General features: G+C 48.0%; 2 protein-coding genes across 2 annotated transcripts in view; both read right to left on the bottom strand.

Annotated features, from left to right (window-relative positions):
- The window catches only part of LOC112846236 (low affinity immunoglobulin gamma Fc region receptor III-like), a 700,124-nt gene that overhangs the window by 4,796 nt on the left and 679,292 nt on the right, over window positions 1-16,036 (bottom strand). The window lies entirely within an intron of this gene.
- LOC102083027 (Fc receptor-like protein 5) overlaps window positions 1-16,036 on the bottom strand; it is a 164,335-nt gene that overhangs the window by 24,650 nt on the left and 123,649 nt on the right. The window lies entirely within an intron of this gene.

The following is a 16,036-nucleotide window of genomic DNA, read 5'->3' as shown; positions in this document are numbered from 1 at the left end:
TAAATTCACCCACATGATGTGATCAAGCTCAAGCAAAACAGAAATAGTGTCCTTAACCAGAAGTGGGCATGAGGCAAGAGGAAGTCCTGCCCCCTCACTCAGATTATATTACCTTAAAATTGCTGCTGTATTTATGGTGATGTCAGCTGGGCTGAGTTCCTGAGGCTCATGGGTAATGGTTTTGAAATCAATAAACTTTAAACATGTGACAAACATGTAAGTGTGGCATGCTAAACTTGACAATTGTTGCCCACATCAGTGTGACAAAGTTTCACACTTTGTACTTTATACTTTACAGAAGAAGAGGAAGAAAATAAAAAAAGAAGTAGAAACACAAAGTTGCTTCACCCACAGTTACACCTGTTTATTTTTATTTAAATTTATTCTTAAATGGGCATCTGCTACACACAGAGCACACCCACTTAATACAAACAGGACAACTCACTGGCAGTGGGTGTTTCCCCTTTTCTGGCTTCTGGAAACCCTCAAGGCTTTAATTTCATAAAAAAAATAAAAAAAATAAAATAAAATAAAACCTCACAAGAAATTTGCAGCACTTTTCTAGTTTTAATGACTATTAAAAGTTAAAAACGTAAGCCACATTTAAAAAGCAGTTTATTTTGTACAGTTTAAGTACTTTCAATTTCACTGCAATTCTATGATCACCACATAACGATGCATGTCGGTGGACTGGAAAATTAGCTTACTATTCTTATGCAGTACAAATATATGATGCAGAGGAGCTAAACAGCTTCGGTTGAGGAGCTAAATAAAGGCCTATTATAACTTTTATCTCGAACCGTCTGGATCAGTCATATCAGATAGAAACTGCTACATCAACAGTTTTGTAGCAGATAAATTATTTTCTGTTTTTTTGCTTTTGGCAGAACAGGAAGTCTTTGACGTCAGTAGCGGTTTTAGATACGGGCGACACCGGCGGTTGCCCGGGGCGGCATCGTGGTGGGGGCGGCATCACGGGCAAAAAAAAATTGCTCGTACTCATGCTGCCCCGACATCATGCCAGCGCATATTGGGAATGGCATGGGCACCGATCGGTTTTCTATCGCCCATTTGCTGGGAGTAAGGGCGCCCTCGTTTGCGAGGTGCGCCTGCTGCTTGCGGCACAGGGAGGAGAGGGCGGGGCGGCGGGGGATTCTCTGGGTGGCTGGAGCAGCATCTAATAACCAACTTGCAAAATAAAACAAAATAAAAACAAACCAACAACACGAAAACAGCAGACATTATGATACAGACTTATAATTTGCACCGATGTTTTTTCGAAATTCTATACACGAAAAGTGAGCGCGAGAGCCCTCGGTGCGCCTGCTCGCTGCTGAAGTCAAAGTAAACTTTATTGTCATCTGCGCTACATACAGTCCAGTATATAGAGAGACGAGACGACGAGGCTCCAGTTACAGCAGTCCAAGTAAACAAACAACAAATATCAGAAGAGAAAGAAAATAAATACACACTTTAGGACTAGGGGTAAAGGGATCAATAACAATTTAAAATTTACAGTTTGATGATTTAAAGTCTCATACACAACCTGTTGAAAGGGGAGGGGGGCCGGCTGCTTCCAAATACAGCACATTTCCTTCATAATGTTGTAAATCCAAGCCCATTATGTTGTCATGATTTGAATCCTGGGTTGTGTGAAATCCCAGAAATACACCCTAGACAAAGTGAATCTGTGAACTAAGGTGTAGGTCTATTAGGTTATGTTGTGGTGATCCTCGGGTTGGGGGATGGGTGTTTATACTGGAGTGCAAGATTAAAACCAATGGAAGATGGACAAGAAAAGTTCAAAGCCATCAGGTGCTCAGTTTAGAAAAAAGAGAAAAGAAAAGGAGGAGAAACAAGCAAAAGATACAGGTAAGCAGAGGTGTCATTGGATAATGGCAGGTCATCCTGAAACAATCAGAATCAGAATACTGTGGCATGCAGAGAAATCTCAACAAAGAAGCTCACAGAGACATTGAGCTTGCTGTTCAACCCCAAGCTGGTAGGGGGAACTCTTTATTAAAATACTTCCCTATACCACACTGTGCTTCAGAGGGTCAATAACTACAAGCCTGAACTCACTCATGGTACTACATTCTTTCATCAACAATAACTGTCATTGAAATTATACTGCAGTATAAACACAACATTCAAGGTAACAGTTAAAAGTAACGTAAACATAAACAATAAAACAAGAACATCTAAACAGCTGCACATGTCCCAAGGCATGATGGGAGAGAACTAGCTGCTCCCCCAACACGCCACAATACTTTATTAATCCCATAAGGAAATAATGTGGATTACAGTTGCTCCAAGAAGAAATGGTAAAAATAGTAACAGTAACAGACTAAACTCCAAACAATACATTATAATATTAATTAGTCATTGTCAATTGTTGATTTGTTCTGTTCTCATTGTATGACACATTATAGCCGTTTGCATACTATGCATACTCTTTCTCTCCTTATGTGTGTGTACAACAGTTTTATGCTAATGTACAATCCTTAATATGTTTTGTGTGTGTTTGTGTGTGTGTGTGTGTGTGTGTGTGTGTGGGGGGGGGGGGGGGGGGGGGGGGGGGGGGGGGCGCCAGAGGGAGTGTTTGCCCGGGGCGCCAAACAGGCTAGGACCGCCACTGCTTGGGGGTGTTGATTCATTTAAACTAACATACTCATCCTGCTGCAACCAGGTTTCTGTAAGGCAGAGTAAATCGATTTGTTGATCAATTATTAAGTCATGTACTAACAGAGACTTGGAGGAGAGAGACCTAATATTTAATTTTTTTATGTTTAAGTCGTTTTTTGCTGGTTTTTAGTTTGTTTTTTGAGCTGACACAGTCTCAATGAAGATGGGTTTTTGGGGGGGTAGCAGGAGGAGAGAAGCTGCAGAGAGGCGTGTAAGACTGCAACTCTGCTTCCTGGTCCCAACTCTGGATAGTCATATTTTGGGGGGTTTAATAAATTTGTCCATATTTCTAGAAATGAGAGCTGCTCCATCCAAAGTGGGATGGATGCCGTCTCTCCTAACAAGACCAGGTTTCCTCCAGAAGGTTTGCCAATTATCTATGAAGCCCACATCGTTTTTTGGACAACAACATGCGGCTAAACATGTCACTCCAGGTCTGATTGGGGAGGGGACCAGAGAAAACTACAGAGTCCGACATTGTTTTGGCAAGGTTACACACCAATTCAATATTGATTTTAGTGACCTCTGATTGCTGTAACCGGGTGTCATTACTGCCGAAGTGAACTATAATTTTACTGAATTTACGTTTACCCTTAGCCAGCAGTTTTAAATTTCCCTCAATGTCGCCTGCTCTGGCCCCTGGAAGACAATTGATTATGGTTGCTGGTGTCTCTAGCTTCACATGTCTCAGAACAGAATCGCCAATTATCAGAGTTTGAACCCTGGCGGGTGTGTTGCCCAGTAAGGAAAATGGTTGGACACATGACCAGGCCAGGTTGGTGGTATACCTGGGGCTTCTGTTTAAGACTATGCTTCCTCCTCACCGTCAACCATCTGTCCTCTTTCCCTAACTGCTCCCTAATCCTGGCCTCCAGAGCTGCAAATAGGCTACATTACAAGTATCATTACTGCTTAAGGAGGTCGAGGAGTAACTAAACATCTGACGCTATGAGCAGGAAAGTCCAGGAGGGACAGGTGAAGAGGCCATGTTGCTAGCGAGTCAGCTACAAGCTAAGCTAAGCTAGCAAAACAGTAAAGACACAGTGAATGAATACTTTGGCAATAAATTAGGGAGTGAATACATAGAGAGTGTGCTTCGGATGAAGCACGTGAAGATTATACTATGAAAAAAGAAGTTATCTAAAATTTTAATTAAATTTCTATGCAGATAAGCAACTCAAAAACACTACTGTGTGTTGGAACACGAACAGGAAGTGATACTCTACCACAGAGAGCGAACACCAAGTGACAGCACCACCCAAAGGGATTAATCAATGAACCAAAACCATGCATTCTGTAATGTCAGTCTAAAGAGCTTGGAAATAAAAGCATGCTGCTGCTCTGGCAGGTAGCTCCATGCCCTCCTGGGTTTTAAATGCACCTTAGAACACACATACATCAACACTACATATGAGCGGGTGGAGGGAGGTTTGGAGTCTTCCTACACCCCCGTTCTCTGCGGCCTGCTGGAGCGGGGGGGCTAGGAGGAGGAGTTGGCCGTCCGACTGGGGTCTGGAATGTGGGGCCTCCCTGCTGCTGCGGAGTCGGGGCGGTCTGCTTCTCCCCACCGCAGGGAAAAGGGTAACACCACCTGGGTCTGGGCGCAGTTTCCCCCTCCAGGGGCAAGGGTACCTAGACCCGGGGCCTAGAGTACGCTTGGGGAGTGTGATTGTGTGTACAGTGTCTCTCTATGTCTGTCTCCACGTTGGGTGAGTGTTGAGAGCATGAGGGTGGGAATGGATGTTTGTATCTGTGTGTGCCTGTATGTCTGTGTCTATATGTCAGGTTGGGTATCAGACGCCACCTCTCTGGGGACATCTCAGGCCCTCCAAGGTTTGGAGGCCCATCTCCCCCCACCACTTCCCCTGCCGGTGGCAGACGCCCTCAGACATTGGTGCATTGGTGGTTCTTTGTGTCCGGGGGTGGGCGCCCAGGTACCCACCGGCTCACTCCTTGGCGGCTGCTTATCGGGGCCTGGAGCCTGGGGCTCGCTCGGGCCACTTCGGGGATGGGGTGCCCTCGGCCTCTCGGCCCGGGGCTCGGTCACTCAGGCACAGCTGGCTGCCGGCGGAGCTCACGGGCACGTCACTGCAACCCCCCTGGCTTCTGCTCCGCGGCTGCTGAGTGACCCCTCATCTGGGACTCTCCTCAGCTCTTTCTGGGATAGTGGCGCGGCTGCCCCTCTGTTGGTCTTCCTTGGTCTCTTGTGTTCTGGGGGCCTCTGGATGTCTGGAGTTTTGATCTCCTCCATACCTGCTTCATGCCCTGGAGGTCGGGGCAGTGGCCCCCCACACCCTCTAGCAGATCATTACATGAAGGAACCTTTTAAAAACAAGCGCGCTCATGCTCACAGGTGTACACACGGGTGCTCACACACACAAACTACACCCTTTTTGGCTCCTACCTCAAAGCACACTGTGCGCTGTCGATCTCACGTGCTGCACAATAATGTTTAATATTTAGTATTTACTGTCATATTCCCATATATCATTGTGATCTTGTTTATTACTCTCGTCTTCTTCTGCTTGCTTTCTTTTTTCTTTCTCAACAGGTGATCCAGGTGATCGATATGTATTTTTTTGTCTGCTTATTCTGTTGGTTTTTGTTTTTTGCCCTTTTTCCCCGTCCCTCTTCTCAGGTTTTTTTTTTTTCTTTCCCTCTTTCTTTCTCCCCTTTCTTTCCACCAGTCAAGTCTGTCCCGTATTCAGCAAGTGAAAATAAAATAAACAATAAAAGGTGAATCAGATGGACCATTACGGCAAGGCTGGGATGGTCCATTTGGTAAAGTAAATCCGTTGGGCATCTTTCTTTGCCTTTAGACAATAATTCTGATGGCAAAAGAACCAAACGGGACAGGTTAAAAAAAAAAAAAAAAAAAAAAAAAAAAAGGAAATAAAAGCATCTGGATTTCTTTAAGTTTTCTTGAAGATGTTTCAAATCTCATCACAGAAGCTTCTTCAGTCCTAAGCGCAATTGGTGGAGAGCCTCAGATTTTAAGACCTATGGGAGTGTGAAAACGGGTATGGGTTCCAATAAGCCATGGTTTCGGGTGAATCCATAGGGAAACCTTGCCTAACCCTATCATGTTTATTGAGGTCAAATAGTCCAGGATGTGAGTGGGTGTTAAGGCATCTGGGAAGGGATCTCAAAACTGGATTACAGATGGCAGACAGCTGGTGTCATATTTACAGTCGAGTCTTGTCCTGTGGAGGTGGCTCTTCTATGCTGTGCCATGCGCTTGTGAAGTGGCTGTTTGGTCTCTCCAATGTAGAGGTCTGAGCATTCCTCGCTGCACTGTACAGCATATACTATGTTGTTAAGTTTGTGTTTATGAGTTTTGTCTTTGGGATGAACCAGTTTCTGTCTGAGTGTGTGGCTGGGTCTGAAGTACACTGGGATGTCATGCTCGGAGAAGACTCTCCTGAGTTTTTCTGATAAACCTGCTACATAGGGGATGACAATATTGTTGTGTTTGTCTTTCTGATCCTCCCTAGTTGGTGTTTGATCTTCTTTTCTGTGCATCTTTGCTGATTTGATGAAAGTTCAATTAGGATAACCACATGTTTTAAGAGCTTCATTTACATATGTGTGTTCTCTCTTTTCCCCCTAAGGCTTAGAGGCAACATTTTCTGCCCGGTGTTGCAGGGTCCTGATTACTCCAAGTTTGTGTTACAGAGAGTGGTGGGAGTCAAAGAGGAGGTATTGGTCCGTGTGTGTGTGGGCTTCCGGTAAACTTCAAACTTGGAGTTATCTCTGAACCTCCAGCCTGTAGAGGTGTCCACAGAACAGCTCAGGATCATGCTGCCCCCTGCTGGTATAACTCTCTTATCTACTGTCAGTGAGGCTTGTGGTCTATGTAGTGTTCAGGTTGCAGTGTAAAACATACGTAAGAGCAGTCATACTACAGCTATAACTGGTCTTACCAGTAGGATTCTCCTATACTCTGTTCCCTTGTTGGTCAGTTTAGTAAGGTTTTTATAATAAATAGTTATGTTATGGTTATGGTGCATAAGACCCATTGCGTGTCGGGGTCACTTAACTGAAGCTGCTGAATCATTTTAGCCTTGTCACACTCTGCTATAATATCAGAAAGAAATAAACATAAATGAAGTACATATTTGGTGCGGCTGTTGTTCTCTTCCATGTGATGTACCAGTGAATTAGTCATCAGTTGTCTCAGAAAACTGAGCAATCACGGCTTTGTTCACTGCTACTGTACATGCCTGGTCAATGATTGACATTGGAAAATACATTGGAAAAGCACACTCACCCCTCAAGAAAAGGGCCAGAAGCCAGAACAATTCAAGATACTGATCATCACTTTATTTGCTTCAGAGATAACCAAGTGTTCCAGGTCCATTAAGAAAATGCATTGTAAGTTTGAATTTAAAAAATTAGACATGAATAACATGACAAATTCAAATCCACACAGTCTTCATGGATACTGTAAGTATTCTTCAATGATTTTGGGATAATGGAGAAGATCTAATGTGTAAAAATATGTTTGATGCATTGTATCTACTGTAACACAGCAACAGCTGAATTTAAAGCCACATTTTCAGTCACAAACATTTAAAATGAAAACACTGAATGATCATGAATGATTTTTTGCATAATAAAAATATTCCTACTGATATTTATACTTATTTTTACTTTTTACATGAAAGAGAACGTGACAAAGGGACGTGGCAAAAGCCTGATGGTTGAGAATGAGAATTAGTCTTAGGTTATGAGGAAATAAGATGCTCAAACTACTGTCACTTCTCATAGCTCATCCACTTTGGATCAAGGTTTTAATAGTTTTGCAATTTTCATTAGTTTTTATTTTTATTTAGTTTTGACTTCAGATTTTCAATTCTATATCAGTTTTAATTAGTTTTTACCATTTGTTTGGTAGTTTAGTTTAGTTTTTATTTTTTGAAAATCCTTCGTTTCAGTTTAGTTTTTATTAGTTATAGTTATAGTTTTAGTCTTGTTTGCAATACGAGCTACATACTAGGGGCAAGACTGTTTAAAAAATGGAAATAATTAAGTGTAACAAAATCCCAGTTTCATCATATCCATCCATCCATCCTCTTCCACTTATTCTTGGATAGGTTGCTATTCCAGCTACCATACCCTGGTGCACCCTGGACAGGTCACCAGTCTGTCGCAGGGCTAACACATAGAGACAGACAACCCACATTCCCAACTATGGGGAACCTATGGGTTCTTTTTTAAAAAAATATTAATTTAGGGCAGATGAACAAACAATGATACCAGGCAACTATTAAAGATATATGGCTTTAATATTTAGTAGACAGATTTACAACAGCATCTGAAAAGCAGGTAGTGTAGATAAACAGAGCTTAGCCAACTCTAAAGTAACTTGGATGAAATTTAAGTTAAACATTAGGAAGCCAAACATTCAATGCTGGTATTACAGCTGTGATAAAACACTGCAACTGACTAGCAATACAATAACACAACACAAAAGCCAACCCATCATGAGTAACTTTTAAGTGTTTAGTTATACATTAGTAAAATATTTAAAAAAAGCAAAAAAAAAGCGCTGAACTGAACTGCAAGTGTGCATGTGGGTGAAAAAGGAGAGGTACATCAGGGTACATCAGTCAAGTAACAATTTTTTGTTGCTCTTAAGGAAAACTCGCTGCTCCAGAGATGTGGTTGTTCTGTTTCTCAGCCCAGATGACAGGAGTCCACACACAGAAAAGATGCGTTCCACAAATGCTTGTGAAGCAGGGGCACTAACAAGATCTAGAGCTACAGGGGCAAGTTTTGGATAGACAGCCTGTCTTGCTTTCCAGAAATGCAGGGGTGTCTCATTAAACACACCCTGTTTGACCTCAGTGATGTACTTCTCCATCTCAGTAAACAGACCATCTTGATTTACATATGACAAGTTGAGCTCTATACGAGATGCAAGGAAGCGGTATTTCTGAAGGACACTAGGAGGGACCCCTGTTACAGTTTCAGTGGGCTCTGCAGTGTTAACATCATCCTGAGAAGTAGTGCGTGGGTTATACTGAGCTGCCAGGTTCTGCACAAAGGACTTTGCTGCTTTCATCAGCGATGCTGTATCTAGTGACTGAAGAATCAGTGAAACATTTGGATCCAGCAGGCAGGCTCCTGCTGGTGTAGCATCAAACTGTGTGGAATCAGGATTAAGAATACCAGCAAACCGTTCCCTTAAAGACTTCAGAAGCACTTGTGCTAAAGGATTCCTAAAAGGACTTGTCAGCAGATGTGCCTCAAGGTTGAGCAGACATGGCACTACTTGTGAGAGTGACTGGCTGTCACTCTGAAGCTGGTCTGTATGAATGGCAAAGGGTTCAAAGAGCTTGACAAGGTTCTCCAGCTTGGCCCAATCACTTGTGAGAAGTGTATCCATCTTCAGCTGCTCAAGCAGTTGGTTTAGTTCAGCTCGGGTTTCTAGCAGTCGTCTCAACATGTCAAAAGTACTGTTCCAACGAGTGGTACAATCCCGGATCAGAGTTTTGCCACACCTTTTGATCATTTCTTCATTTGCCACTGATGATTTTCTTACAGCATGTACCAGTTTTCTTGCTTTAGTTATGACTGAATCAGCAGTCGGGTGTTTCATGGCATCTTTGATTGTGAGCTGGAGAGTGTGTGCTAGGCACGGCATTCTGTGGAACTTGCTGCTCTCCCCATATTCTTGCAGCTCAAGGTCTTAAAAAAAACCCAAAACAGACAGTTATAAAACGTGTAAACATTATAAACATAGAAGCAATAGTCTAAAAATGTTGTTATATTTCCACTTGAGGTATGTATTTGATTTAATAAAAACTATTTCGTAAACTATGGACATTAGCTCTGTGCTGCAGGTCTCTTAAGTAAGCAGACCTGTTTCAATACATTTTACTTCTTAATAGTGTTATCCCCATAGCCATGAGTAGGATCACAGCAGAAGCACTGATTAAAGCTTTTACTGGGGATTGTGAGTCAAATGATGTGGGCAGCCTTTTATGTGAATAAAGCATAAACAGCATTGCAATTATTTAGTTTAAATAAAAAAAGTTGGGGAACTTTCGTTTACAAAAACATAGTGAATCTTTACCAGCTACAGCTAGTTTCCATTTCCAGCCTTTCTGCAACATATATGCTGTCTGCAATATAGCTACAGAGGAAGAGGAAGTAGGAAGTAGATTTCATCCATATATTCACATGCATCAGAAAATTTACTAGGAAACTAACATTATAGCTGCAAATGCTGTTGATTAATGCAACGGTTTACATGAGTAAAAAGAAAAAAAATTGACAATGTGTTTGCTCCTATAAAAACACTCACCAAAATCTCCACGTTCCTCACACTCCGTGTCTGACTCCTCCGACTCAGACTCCATCCACATTTCATGTTGGCCCTCTCCAGCAGCTCTTTGCTCATCCTGAGAACCGTTGGTATCATCAGTTCGCCTGCGATTCTGAAGAAGCCGTACGGCCTTGACGATGTTGGCCCCGTTATCGGTTACAACGAGCAGCACCTTCTCTTTCCCTACAGCCCACTCTTCTAATGTCTGATCAATGCAGCGGGCGATGGCCTCACCAGTATGTGGGTGCTCCAGTCGGTGTAGGTTAGGCAAAGCATGGTGGACCTGGCCTCCAGGTGGGTGGTAAAAACAAGCTGACACACCCATGAAAGATGCTGTTAATCCCCTTTTGCTCCAGCCATCTACACACAGTGTTAGCTTCCTCGCTTCTTTTATTAGTTCTTTCAGTTTCTGCTTTGCTATATCCACCTTGGCCCCAATGAGACAATTAACTCTTGCAGCTCCTGGTGTTCGGAATTTTGGTTCAAGTGAATTGCTAAAGTTTTTGAAGGCAATTGACTCAGACAGTTGTGTAGATATCCCAGTCTCAATAAACATATTCACCAACGCTTCCTCTCGCTTGTGATGTTCCTGCGAATTGACCAACCAGCAGCCATCGGGTCGCCGTTGGAAGCACTGCATTAATGTTTTTTGTGGGGTTGTCTCAGCATGCATCCCGCTGCCTTGCCTGGGGTTAGCTTCTGTTTCTGGGCATGAGGCTTGGGCGTTCTCCCTTACCTTCTCAAGGTAAGCTAGGTTAGCCTTCTTGTGCAAATTTTTCAGGTGCACTTTAAGGTTTGTGGGATTTTTCCCCTTTAAAAATGTCCCACATATTTTATCTCTTTCCATTACAAGACAGTTGCTTTTATCTAAAACACTATCATATTCGAAGTAATCCCAAATTGGACTCTGGCGCTTTCTCCCGACTTTTGTTGACATGATGCTACGCGTGGACGGAGCGGCAACACAGACGACCCGCCTGAGGTACTTGCCACCTGCTGGCATGATAAGGCACAGCAAGAACATAACCTGGAAAATACACTTCATTCTCACCCTAGACCAGAGGTTCCCAAAGTGTGGGGCCCGCCCCTAGGGGGGCGCAGAGCCATTGCAGGGGGGCGCGGTATGAAAAAAAAAAAAAAAAAGAGCGCTTGGACACTGTGGACAGGTTTTTGACGGGGCTCCCACATAAACGCAAAGCAGGAGATGAAGCATTGCCAAATATGTTTCCAAACCAACTTCCTTCCAAGCCAAAGACTAGAAAATATGGTGAAGCATATCTTCCCTTTGGCTTCACCTGCACAAGTGCCAAGGTAGGTCTCCCCTGCAAAATTAGTTTCCCTGCGTCCGGAGCAGCGCTGGGCTCTCCAAATCACGGACAAACAGTATCCCACATTCTTGATTTTTAGTTCACAAACACTTCTTGTAATAACTAACTACTCCTGTCATTTTGGACATGTTAGCTCTTTATGCAGTAAAGTTACAGTGGGATACAAATAATATCAGGCTGATCCTGCCGTAATTTGTTCCCCCGGTTCAAATCACGGACAAACAGTATCCCACAGCTGTTTATGTGTTTTAACCTATTTTGCACAGAGAGGCATTTTTTGAAAAATGTATTGATAGCAATGTTGAATATTATTACACAGGAAAAAAACAACTACACGTAAAATAATTACACCACAGTAACTGCGTGTGTATATGTAAGCGTGTAAAACCTGAAGATAGTCAGATTAACAGTAACAGTATTGTAGCGGGCCAGGGCTGTTCGGGGATGTTATGGACATTTATGTTCTGCTTTGCAGTTATGTTTGTTGTGATGTTGTCATGGTAACAGGTGACGCTCCCTCTGTGTGTGTTTCCGGTGAGAGAGCGCCATTTTGTGTTGTTGTTTTGGTTCCGCGCTGAGCAGTTGCTAGCGGCAGTGTTCTCCAGAAAAGGCATAATAAACGGCTGTGCTTTCTGGCTAGCTCGCCGAAAGCATTACCAAAGAAACCTCTGTCTCCTCCGTTTCCTGAGCTCGCCACATTGGTGTCAGAAGTGGGATAGCTCACCCTCGCCGGAATGGAGAGAGACATCCGGAGGCTAGAGCAAGCTATCGAGGAGAACATTACTCGCCTGGGAAGCTGGCGATTGAGGAGAGAGGAAGCTAGCGGCCATGTAAGTCCCCTGACAGGTCCCGACGGCGCGAGTGCACCGCGGCGGCGGCCCGCCGCGACCGATGCTAGGGCAATGCTTGATGGGCTGCCTCCGTCGGCCGACACACCGGGCCCCCGACAGCGAGCAGTGACGCCTGCAACGCCAGCTAAGGTACCGAAATATAACGGGCTAACCCCGCTAGAGCCCTACCTCTCACAAGTACGGCTAGCCGCGAGACATAATGGCTGGAGTGACGGCGAGGCTGCTACACACTTAGCGCTAGCATTGGAAGGAGATGCATTGCAGGTACTCCTTGACCTAGCCGCGTCAGAACAGCATGAGCTCCAGGCCCTCACCATAGCACTCGAGAGGCGATTTGGGCAGCGGCACTCCACTGATCAGAGCAGGGAGCAGCTGACCAACCGGAGCCGTAGGCCGGGGGAGAGCCTGGGCACCTTTACAGCGGATGTGTTGTTGTATGCTCGTCGTGGCTACCCAGAGTTCCCCGCAGCAGCCCATGAGGAGCTTAGCCTGCATGCTTTCCTGCGTGGACTTTTTCCAGAGCGACTGCGCCAACACGTCCGCCTGGCCATGCCTCAGACTCTCAGTGAGGCGCTCCTTCAGGCTGAAAGGGCCGAGCTGGTGCTCACCTCGCCACCTAACCAGCAGGTGCGCCCCCCAAACTACCCTCAAATCAGAGCCGCAGACTGCGACGGGGAGGGGCGGTCGCGGAGATATGCCAGCTGCAGCCCTCGGTGCCTCGGAGGCGTCGTCGTCGTCCCACCGACCGCTGTTACCGGTGCGATGAGCCTGGCCACGTGGCGCGTGACTGCCCAGCACCTGCCCCGACGGCCAGAACCACGAAGCCACAGGGAAACGGGGTGGGAGCGGTGTAGTGAGGGGACCACCGCCCCAGTTTCCTGCCCCCCTCCAAGGACGATGCACGGTGGTGGGCCGGGTTGGGCACCTCAAGGGACTCTACCTGAGCTGCTGCGTTGAGGGCCAGCCATGCCGGGCCCTGGTGGACACGGGGTCTACCATCTCCCTGATACGACCTGGCGTGCTTCCTGGAACGTCCGGGTCGTTGGTCGAGGGTTGGTCGCCCACCGACACCCAGCTGATGACGGTGACGGGGGACAGAGCTGATATGCGGGGGAAGAAACCGTAGCAGATCCGAGTGAAGGATCTGGAGCTGATTCACGACTTCTGGCTTGCGGACATCCAAGACCAGTGCATCATCGGACTTGATCTGCTGACCCGCTGGGGGCCTGCGTCGACACCGCAAAGCGGGCTATCACTCTTGGCACAGAGACTCTCGCCCTCCAGTGCGGTCAAAAGCAGGGAGCGGAGGGGGCAGAGCCAGACGAGACAGGCGTCAGGCAGCTGCCGCTCAGCAGATTTCGGGTGCCGGTGGCTCCGGGTCATCTCTACTTACCTCAGCCCCGGCCCCTCAGCCCAACAAATCTCCCTCGACCGAGACAACCGAGGCTGTTGGTGACCTGTGGCAGCGCAGCAGCGTAGGTCTCAACGGTGATCAGCGCCAGCGGTTGAGGTGCCTCCTGGACGAGAATGCGGACATCTTCGCCACCAGCGACAAAGACTGCAGGCAGACAGGGCTGGTCCAGCACACCATCGACACCGGCTCTGCCCAACCCATCCGTCTGCGCCCACATCGGCTGCCCCTCTCAAAACGGCAGGTGGCGGAGGAAAAGATCTGTGAGATGGCTGCGGCTGGGGTGATCGAGCCGTCCAACAGCCCATGGGCGGCACCCTTGGTCCTGGTGGGGAAGAAGGATGGCAGCCCGAGGTTCTACGTGGACTTCCGCCGTCTCAACGCAGTCACCAAGAAGGACTCGTACCCGCTTCCACGGATCGACGAGGCCCTAGATTACGTCAGCGGCTCTAGCTGGTTCAGCTCCCTCGACCTACGCAGCGGTTACTGGCAGGCGGAGCTAGCCCCTGAAGCAAGGCCTAAGACTGCATTCACCATTGGACAGGGCCTGTGGCAGTTCAGGGTCATGCCCTTTGGGCTCTGCAATGCGCCAGCGACGTTTGAGAGGCTGATGGAGAGGGTGCTCGTGAACATCCCTCGTAGCCGCTGTGTTGTGTACCTGGATGACCTGTTGGTACACGGTGGTGACTTCGACAGTGCACTGTCCCACCTGAGCGAGGTCTTCGGTGCCATCCGTCAAGCTGGGCTGCGGCTCAACCCTGCGAAGTGCCGGCTGTTGACAAGAGAGACTACGTTCTTAGGCCATGTGATCAGCGCTCAGGGTATCGCCACCGATCGCGCAAAGGTGGCTGCGGTCCGGGATTGGCCGACTCCCTCGAACGTCAAAGAACTGCGGAGCTTCCTGGGCCTAGCCTCCTACTACCGTCGGTTCATTAAGGGGTTCGCGACGACAGCCAGCCCCCTCCACCGCTTAACCGACAAGGGCCAGCCATTTGGCTGGGGTGATGCCTGCGCTGCGGCCTTCGCACAGTTGAAGGAGGCCCTCACCAGAGCCCCAGTCCTGGCCTACCCCGACGCCCGGCAACCCTTCATTGTGGACACTGACGCTAGCAATGTAGGAGTTGGGGCGGTCCTTTCCCAGCAGGACGATGCTGGAGAACGAGTGGTGGCGGGAGCTGCTGGCTGTGGTGCTAGCGGTGCGGCACTTCCGGCCATATCTGCACGGCTGCAGGTTCCTCCTGCGCACCGACCATGCATCTCTGACTTGGCTCCTGAACTTCAAACACCCGGAGGGTCAGGTGGCCCGCTGGCTGGAGGTCCTTCAGGGTTACGACTTTGAGATCCAGCATCGGGCAGGTCGACAGCATGGCAACGCTGATGCCCTCTCCAGAAGGCCCTGCATGGCCGTCGAGTGTCGCTACTGTCTGCGACAGGAGGAACGGGCCCAGGAGGCGCTGGGGTGGCTGCTGCTCAGGCCACGGCCAGCGGAGGGGGGGGCTCCCATTGACCCCGCAGCAGCTGAAGCGGGAGCAGGAGGCCGATGCAACGTTGGTTCAGGTGGGGGCCTGGCTGGAGGTGGCGCAACGCCCTGACTGGACGGGGGTGTCGGGGCAGGAGCCAGAAGTGAAGACCTACTACTCCCAGTACAGCAACCTGGAGACCCACGACGGCCTCCTGTACCGGAGATGGCGGGCCCCCAGGCAGGGCAGAGATCTCCTGCAGCTGTTGGTGCCTCGGTCGCTGCGGTCGCAGGTGCTTGAGCTCGTCCACGGCTCGGTGGGGGCCGGCCACTATGGGAACGCCAAAACTCTCCGCCGTCTCAGAGGACGGTTCTACTGGCCTGGCTGTCGACGGGATGTGGAACTTCACGTGCACTGCTGTGACACCTGCACGGCACAGAAGGGCCCAACTCAACGCTCCACTGCCCCCCTTCAACAGTACCTGGTGGGGGCCCCGATGGAGCGAGTGGGAGTGGACGTCCTAGGGCCTTTCCCTGTTACGGAGTCAGGGAACCGGTACGTGTTGGTGGCCATGGATTATTTCACAAAGTGGCCGGAGGCCTACGCTGTGCCGGACCAGAGTGCATCGACGACGGCGGAGAAGCTGGTGGAGGAGATGTTCACCCGTTTTGGGGTCCCGGCTGAGCTCCACAGTGACCAGGGGCGTAACTTCGAATCGAAGGTCTTTGGGGAGATCTGTTGGCGGCTGGGGGTGGAGAAGACGAGGACCACACCGCTTCACCCGCAAAGCGACGGCTTGGTCGAGCGCTTTAACCGCACGCTGGCCACCCAGCTCGCCATTCTCACCAGCCGCCACCAGCGGGATTGGGACCGACATCTGCCCCTGGTCCTTTGGTCGTATCGGACTGCGGTTCAGGAGTCCAGCCAGTGCACACCTGCCGCTTTGATGTTTGGACGGGAGCTCCGGA

The sequence above is a fragment of the Oreochromis niloticus genome, linkage group LG3 (assembly GCF_001858045.2).
Source record: "Oreochromis niloticus isolate F11D_XX linkage group LG3, O_niloticus_UMD_NMBU, whole genome shotgun sequence".
In the NCBI taxonomy this organism is placed as follows: domain Eukaryota; kingdom Metazoa; phylum Chordata; class Actinopteri; order Cichliformes; family Cichlidae; genus Oreochromis; species Oreochromis niloticus.
The sequence above is the reverse complement of the archived record's forward strand: the minus strand, read 5'-3'. Positions and strand labels throughout refer to the sequence as shown.